The following is a 9,751-nucleotide window of genomic DNA, read 5'->3' on the forward strand; positions in this document are numbered from 1 at the left end:
ACTAGTCTATGCGGTGGCCCATTATATAATCACAATACATGGCTTCGGTTGTCATGGTTAAGCAAAACTAAATCACCTTTGTTCCAAAACCGCACGTCCTTTACTCCAACAAGTAAACCTTTGTGTTAGATTGTCTGTCCACTACGCTTTAGTTCATTGTTAATAACAATAGTGCTTGCCAGTTGTAGAAAGATACCACAAAATGTCCCTTTCAACCAGTCGATACTGCCCATCTATGTTAACCATTGCCAGTGGAGCCTTCATAAAAGGCACGTTGGCAGTCTAGGGTCTTTTAATAAAGAACTTAACTCTTGTGACATAACTTTTTTGTTTTATCCGATATAAAATGTTGGTTGATAAAACTTTTGCCTACTGAGTCTATGAATTCAAACTATAAAATTCACTTTTGCGCTATGAAAAATTCGCATATAAAATAGAGAAGAAATTAAATTGGATTGATAAATTATGTGTTAACTCAAGTGCTTACTTACGAACACCTCATTAAAAAGGAAAGTAACATTTAAAGAAAATCTCAGAGCTTTAAATGTAGTTTTACTTTCTTTAGTATATTTTTTTCCCCCGTGCAATGAACCATATCTAATTTGTGGCTGTATGGAATCAACCGGACATTAAACTATTCATGTGACGTCACGCTATTGCTGTGAGGGACCGTGTTCACGTAGGGACCGTAAGCAACAACTTTAAAGATTGCTGAAACTTATTCACTACATGTATACATATCTTTTCCTGATTCTCACATCAAATGGTTAGGCCTACACGTACTAGTCTATGCGGTGGCCCATTATATAATCACAATACATGGCTTCGGTTGTCATGGTTAAGCAAAACTAAATCACCTTTGTTCCAAAACCGCACGTCCTTTACTCCAACAAGTAAACCTTTGTGTTAGATTGTCTGTCCACTACGCTTTAGTTCATTGTTAATAACAATAGTGCTTGCCAGTTGTAGAAAGATACCACAAAATGTCCCTTTCAACTAGTCGATACTGCCCATCTATGGTAACCATTGCCAGTGGAGCCTTCATGTAAGGCACGTTGGCAGTCTAGGGTCTTTTAATAAAGAACTTAACTCTTGTGACATAACTTTTTTGTTTTATCCGATATAAAATGTTGGTTGATAAAACTTTTGCCTACTGAGTCTATGAATTCAAACTATAAATTCACTTTTGCGCTATGAAAAATTCGCATATAAAATAGAGAAGAAATTAAATTGGATTGATAAATTATGTGTTAACTCAAGTGCTTACTTACGAACACCTCATTAAAAAGGAAAGTAACATTTAAAGAAAATCTCAGAGCTTTAAATGTAGTTTTACTTTCTTTAGTATAGTTTTTTCCCCCGTGCAATGAACCATATCTAATTTGTGGCTGTATGGAATCAACCGGACATTAAACTATTCATGTGACGTCACGCTATTGCTGTGAGGGACCGTGTTCACGTAGGGACCGTAAGCAACAACTTTAAAGATTGCTGAAACTTATTCACGACATGTATACATATCTTTTCCTGGTTCTCACATCAAATGGTTAGGCCTACACGTACTAGTCTATGCGGTGGCCCATTATATAATCACAATACATGGCTTCGGTTGTCATGGTTAAGCAAAACTAAATCACCTTTGTTCCAAAACCGCACGTCCTTTACTCCAACAAGTTAACTTTTGTGTTAGATTGTCTGTCCACTACGCTTTGGTTCATTGTTAATAACAATAGTGCTTGCCAGTTGTAGAAAGATACTACAAAATGTCCCTTTCAACCAGTCGATACTGCCCATCTATGTTAACAATTGCCAGTGGAGCCTTCATAAAAGGCACGTTGGCAGTCTAGGGTCTTTTAATAAAGAATTTAACTTCTGTGACATAACTTTTTTGTTTTATCCGATATAAAATGTTGGTTGATAAAACTTTTGCCTACTGAGTCTACGAATTCAAACTATAAACTTCACTTTTGCGCTATGAAAAATTCGCATATAAAAAGCAGAAGAAATTAAATTGGCTTGATAAATATTATGTGTTAACTAAAGTGCTTACTTATGAACATCGTATTAAAAAGGAAAGTAACATTTAAAGAAAATCTCAGAGCTTTCAATATAGTTTTTACATTATTTAGTATAGTATTTTCCCCCCTGGAATGAACCATATCCAATTTGTGGTTGTAAGGGAAATAACCGGACATTAAACTATTCATGTGACGTCACGCTATTGCTGTGAGGGACCGTGTTCACGTAGGGACCGTAAGCAACAACTTTAAAGATTGCTGAAACATATTCACTACATATATACATTTCTTTTCCTGATTCTCACATCAAAAGGTTAGACCTACACCTACTAGTCTATGCGGTGGGCCATTATATATTTACAATACATGGCTTCGGTTGTCATGGTTAAGCAAAACTTAATCACCATTGTTCAAAAACCGCGTCCTATCCTTCAACAAGTAAACCTTTGTGTTAGATGGTCTGTCCACTACGCTTTAGTTCATTGTTAATAACAATAGTGCTTGCCAGTTGTAGAAAGATACCACAAAATGTCCCTTTCAACCAGTCGATACTGCCCATCTATGTTAACCATTGCCAGTGGAGCCTTCATGTAAGGCACGTTGGCAGTCTAGGGTCTTTTAATAAAGAACTTAACTCTTGTGACATAACTTTTTTGTTTTATCCGATATAAAAATGTTGGTTGATAAAACTTTTGCCTACTGAGTCTACGAATTCAAACTATAAACTTCACTTTTGCGCTATGAAAAATTCGCATATAAAAAGAAGAAGAAATTAAATTGGCTTGATAAATTATGTGTTAACTCAAGTGCTTACTTATGAACATCTTATTAAAAAGGAAAGTAACATTTAAAGAAATACTCAGAGCTTTAAATATAGTTTTTACATTCTTTAGTACAGTTTTTCCCCCCTGGAATGAACCATATCCAATTTGTGGTTGTAAGGGAAATAACCGGACATTAAACTATTCATGTGACGTCACGCTATTGCTGTGAGGGGCCGTGTTCACGTAGGGACCGTAAGCAACAACTTTAAAGATTGCTGAAACTTTTTCACTACATGTATACATATCTTTTCCTGGTTCTCACATCAAATGGTTAGGCCTACACCTACTAACCTATGCGTTCGGCCATTATATAATCACAATACATGGCTTCGGTTGTCATGGTTAAGCAAAACTAAATCACCTTTGTTTCAAAACCGCACGTCCTGTACTCCAACAAGTTAACCTTTGTGTTAGATTGTCTGTCCACTACGCTTTGGTTCATTGTTAATAACAATAGTGCTTGCCAGTTGTAGAAAGATACTACAAAATGTCCCTTTCAACCAGTCAATACTGCCCATCTATGTTAACCATTGCCAGTGGAGCCTTCGTGAAAGGCACGTTGGCAGTCTAGGGTCTTTTAATAAAGAACTTAACTCTTGTGACATAACTTTTTTGTTTTATCCGATATAAAATGTTGGTTGATAAAACTTTTGCCCACTGAGTCTACGAATTCAAACTATAAACTTCACTTTTGCGCTATATAACATTCGCATATAAAATAGAGAAGACATTAAATTGGATTGATAAATTATGTGTTAACTCGTCTGCTTACTTACGAACACCTCATTAAAAAGGAAAGTAACATTTAAAGACAATCTCAGAGCTTTCAATGTAGTTTTACATTCTTTAGTATAGTTTTTCCCCCGTGCAATGAACCATATCTAATTTGTGGCTGTAAGGGAAATAACCGGACATTAAACTATTCATGTGACGTCACGCTATTGCTGTGAGGGACCGTGTTCACGTAGGGACCGTAAGCAACAACTTTAAAGATTGCTGAAACTTATTCACGACATGTATACATATCTTTTCCTGGTTCTCACATCAAATGGTTGGGCCTACACGTACTAGTCTATGCGGTGGCCCATTATATAATCACAATACATGGCTTCGGTTGTCATGGTTAAGCAAAACTAAATCACCTTTGTTCCAAAACCGCACGTCCTTTACTCCAACAAGTTAACTTTTGTATTAGATTGTCTGTCCACTACGCTTTGGTTCATTGTTAATAACAATAGTGCTTGCCAGTTGTAGAAAGATACTACAAAATGTCCCTTTCAACCAGTCGATACTGCCCATCTATGTTAACCATTGCCAGTGGAGCCTTCATGAAAGGCACGTTGGCAGTCTAGGGTCTTTTAATAAAGAATTTAACTTCTGTGACATAACTTTTTTGTTTTATCCGATATAAAATGTTGGTTGATAAAACTTTTGCCTACTGAGTCTACGAATTCAAACTATAAACTTCACTTTTGCGCTATGAAAAATTCGCATATAAAAAGAAGAAGAAATTAAATTGGCTTGATAAATTATGTGTTAACTCAAGTGTTTACTTACGAACACCTCATTAAAAAGGAAAGTAACATTTAAAGAAAATCTCAGAGCTTTCAATATAGTTTTTACATTATTTAGTACAGTATTTTTCCCCCGTGCAATGAACCATATCCAATTTGTGGTTGTAAGGGAAATAACCGGACATTGAACTATTCATGTGACGTCACGCTATTGCTGTGAGGGACCGTGTTCACGTAGGGACCGTAAGCAACAACTTTAAAGATTGCTGAAACATATTCACTACATGTATACATTTCTTTTCCTGATTCTCACATCAAAAGGTTAGACCTACACCTACTAGTCTATGCGGTGGGCCATTCTATAATCACAATACATGGCTTCGGTTGTCATGGTTAAGCAAAACTTAATCACCATTGTTCAAAAACCGCGTCCTATCCTTCAACAAGTAAACCTTTGTGTTAGATGGTCTGTCCACTACGCTTTAGTTCATTGTTAATAACAATAGTGCTTGCCAGTTGTAGAAAGATACCACAAAATGTCCCTTTCAACCAGTCGATACTGCCCATCTATGTTAACCATTGCCAGTGGAGCCTTCATAAAAGGCACGTTGGCAGTCTAGGGTCTTTTAATAAAGAATTTAACTTCTGTGACATAACTTTTTTGTTTTATCCGATATAAAATGTTGGTTGATAAAACTTTTGCCTACTGAGTCTACGAATTCAAACTATAAACTTCACTTTTGCGCTATGAAAAATTCGCATATAAAAAGAAGAAGAAATTAAATTGGCTTGATAAATTATGTGTTAACTCAAGTGCTTACTTATGAACATCTTATTAAAAAGGAAAGTAACATTTAAAGAAATACTCAGAGCTTTAAATATAGTTTTTACATTCTTTAGTACAGTTTTTCCCCCCTGGAATGAACCATATCCAATTTGTGGTTGTAAGGGAAATAACCGGACATTGAACTATTCATGTGACGTCACGCTATTGCTGTGAGGGACCGTGTTCACGTAGGGACCGTAAGCAACAACTTTAAAGATTGCTGAAACTTATTCACTACATGTATACATATCTTTTCCTGGTTCTCACATCAAATGGTTAGGCCTACACCTACTAGTCTATGCGGTGGGCCATTATATAATCACAATACATGGCTTCGGTCGTCATGGTTAAGCAAAACTAAATCACCTTTGTTTCAAAACCGCACGTCCTGTACTCCAACAAGTTAACCTTTGTGTTAGATTGTCCGTCCACTACGCTTTGGTTCATTGTTAATAACAATAGTGCTTGCCAGTTGTAGAAAGATACTACAAAATGTCCCTTTCAACCAGTCGCTACTGCTCATCTATGTTAACCATTGCCAGTGGAGCCTTCATGAAAGGCACGTTGGCAGTCTAGGGTCTTTTAATAAAGAACTTAACTCTTGTGACATAACTTTTTTGTTTTATCCGATATAAAATGTTGGTTGATAAAACTTTTGCCCACTGAGTCTACGAATTCAAACTATAAACTTCACTTTTGCGCTATATAACATTCGCATATAAAATAGAGAAGACATTAAATTGGATTGATAAATTATGTGTTAACTCGTCTGCTTACTTACGAACACCTCATTAAAAAGGAAAGTAACATTTAAAGACAATCTCAGAGCTTTCAATGTAGTTTTACATTCTTTAGTATAGTTTTTCCCCCGTGCAATGAACCATATCTAATTTGTGGCTGTAAGGGAAATAACCGGACATTAAACTATTCATGTGACGTCACGCTATTGCTGTGAGGGACCGTGTTCACGTAGGGACCGTAAGCAACAACTTTAAAGATTGCTGAAACTTATTCACTACATGTATACATATCTTTTCCTGGTTCTCACATCAAATGGTTTGGCCTACACCTACTAGGCTATGCGGTGGGCCATTATATAATCACAATACATGGCTTCGGTTGTCATGGTTAAGCAAAACTAACCACCTTTGTTTCAAAACCGCACGTCCTGTACTCCAACAAGTTAACCTTTGTGTTAGATTGTCTGTCCACTACTTTTTGGTTCATTGTTAATAACAATAGTGCTTGCCAGTTGTAGAAAGATACCACAAAATGTCCCTTTCAACCAGTCAATACTGCCCATCTATGTTAACCATTGCCAGTGGAGCCTTCATGAAAGGCACGTTGGCAGTCTAGGGTCTTTTAATAAAGAACTTAACTCTTGTGACATAACTTTTTTGTTTTATCCGATATAAAACGTTGGTTGATAAAACATTTGCCCACTGAGTCTACGAATTCAAACTATAAACTTCACTTTTGCGCTATGAAAAATTCGCATATAAAATAGAGAAGAAATTAAATTGGATTGATAAATTATGTGTTAACTCAAGTGCTTACTTACGAACACCTCATTAAAAAGGAAAGTAAAATTTAAAGAAAATCTCAGAGCTTTAAATGTAGTTTTACATTCTTTAGTATAGTTTTTCCCCCGTGCAATGAACCATATCTAATTTGTGGCTGTAAGGGAAATAACCGGACATTAAACTATTCATGTGACGTCACGCTATTGCTTTGAGGGACCGTGTTCACGTAGGGACCGTAAGCAACAACTTTAAAGATTGCTGAAACTTATTCACTACATGTATACATATCTCTTCCTGGTTCTCACATCAAATGGTTAGGCCTACACCTACTAGTCTGTGCGGTGGGCCATTATATAATCACAATACATGGCTTCGGTTGTCATGGTTAAGCAAAACTAAATCACCTTTGTTTCAAAACCGCACGTCCTGTATTCCAACAAGTTAACCTTTGTGTTAGATTGTCTGTCCACTACGCTTTAGTTCATTGTTAATAACAATAGTGCTTGCCAGTTGTAGAAAGATACCACATAATGTCCCTTTCAACCAGTCGATACTGCCCATCTTTGTTAACCATTGCCAGTGGAGCCTTCATGAAAGGCACGTTGGCAGTCTAGGGTCTTTTTTAATAAAGAACTTAACTCTTGTGACATAACTTTTTTGTTTTATCCGATATAAAATGTTGGTTGATAAAACATTTGCCCACTGAGTCTACGAATTCAAACTATAAACTTCACTTTTGCGCTATGAAAAATTCGCATATAAAAAGAAGAAGAAATGTAATTGGATTGATAAATTATGTGTTAACTCAAGTGCTTAATTATGAACATCTTATTAAAAAGGAAAGTAACATTTAAAGAAATACTCAGAGCTTTAAATATAGTTTTTACATTCTTTAGTACAGTTTTTCCCCCCTGGAATGAACCATATCCAATTTGTGGTTGTAAGGGAAATAACCGGACATTAAACTATTCATGTGACGTCACGCTATTGCTGTGAGGGACCGTGTTCACGTAGGGACCGTAAGCAACAACTTTAAAGATTGCTGAAACTTATTCACTACATGTATACATATCTTTTCCTGGTTCTCACATCAAATGGTTTGGCCTACACGTACTAGTCTATGCGGTGGGCCATTATATAATCACAATACATGGCTTCGGTTGTCATGGTTAAGCATTGTATACTTCAACAAGTAAACCTATGTGGTTTTTTACGGTCTTTTGTCTCTCACCTCTGCCTACAGAAAGAACAAACTTCCACTGATTAATTTCAATTTATTTTGTTCTCTTAAAATATATATAGTATTACATCATTCATGTTAATTGACGATTAACATTTCCTAAAGCTAGCAATTGAAAGCTTGAAATATAGTTTTACATTATTCTATAGTCTTAAGACGTATTTCTCCCTTGGTAATCCAAACATGAGGTTGGAAGGGAAACAACCTGCCACTTTCGCTCGGTCCCAGCAGCCAGTCTATCCAGGACAGCTGGGATGGGCTAATCGCTTGCACAGATTCATGTTCAGGAAGTACGTCATGTGTGCAGTGCATTTAAATATGGTGCAGTGTGGGTGTGATGCATGATGGGACTGCGCATTATTAAACCAATGAGCGTGCATGATACGTTTGCCCATCCCATCGCCTTTGGTTAAAGTAAGGCGCATGCAGGGGACGAGCGAACCTGCCACCAGACTTGTTCAGTACCTGACACTAAGCTCGGTGTGAGGGCGCTATGGCAGTGGTCAACGGTCACAAAAAGGCGTTTGCTGTCAGTGACCGTGTTCACGTTAGGGACCACTGCAAACAGTTTAAAGGTTGCTGAATCTTTCACTACAGATTTTCCTGAACCGGCGGATTCAACCAATGACAAAAGAAAGTACGAGTCAAGATTGACAAAGAAAATCAAGCAGAACCCTAAATCCTTCTATGCATATGTGAGGAGCAACATGAAAACAAGGGACCATGTGGGTCCTCTGACGGAAGAAAATGGTGAAGTCATTACAGACGACGTGAGAACAGCTATGGTGTTAAATGACTATTTTTCATCTGTGTTCACACTTGAGCAATTACATAACATACCACATCCCAAGAGGATGTTTGGCGGACCGAACGACGACATGCTCAGAGATGTAGAGGTGACAGCGGAGAACGTTCTCAAAGTGCTAATGAAGTTGAAGCCTGGCAAGGCACCCGGAGTAGATGATATTTATTCTGTGGTTTTAAGGGAAGTATCGGGCGCGATAGCTGAACCCCTCAGCCAAATTTTCCAGAATTCCATGGCAGAAGGAGTGGTTCCACTAGACTGGAGGAGAGCAAACGTCACCCCCATCTTCAAGAAGGGCAAACGTAGTGTAGCAGCAAACTACAGGCCGATCAGCCTAACCTCACAGGTCAGTAAGGTGTTTGAAACCATCCTCCGAGATGCCATCATGGAACACCTTATAGCACACAGATTGATCAGTGATTCACAGCACGGGTTTTTAAGAGGTCGTTCCTGCCTGACCAATTTACTAACTTATCTGGAGCTTGTAACAAAGACCGTTGATGATGGCAACCCTGTTGATGCAGTGTACCTCGATTTCAGTAAAGCCTTCGACCGAGTTCCACACCAGAGGTTACTGACGAAACTACGATCACATGGGATAGGTGATTCAACTGCTGCTTGGATTAAGGCATGGCTGTCTGACAGACAACAGAGGGTGGTGGTGAACGGGGCCCAATCGGAGTGGTCAGGAGTTAAAAGCGGTGTCCCCCAAGGTTCTGTTCTTGGCCCGCTGTTGTTCATCATCTACATCAACGACATTGACGAGGATATCTTGAGTTCGGTCCTGAAGTTCGCTGACGACACCAAGGTCTTCAGAAAAGTGAAAACCCCAGCAGATGCTCGCGCTCTTCAGGACGACCTCGATCGCCTTTACCGGTGGTCTGATGACTGGCAAATGTTATTTAATATTGACAAATGCAAGTGCCTCCACTTCGGGCATAGTAACATCAAGCACAACTACTCCATTGGTGACAGTATAATTCAGACAGTAAGTGAAGAAA

This window comes from Asterias rubens, chromosome 8 (assembly GCF_902459465.1).
Source record: "Asterias rubens chromosome 8, eAstRub1.3, whole genome shotgun sequence".
Classification (NCBI taxonomy): domain Eukaryota; kingdom Metazoa; phylum Echinodermata; class Asteroidea; order Forcipulatida; family Asteriidae; genus Asterias; species Asterias rubens.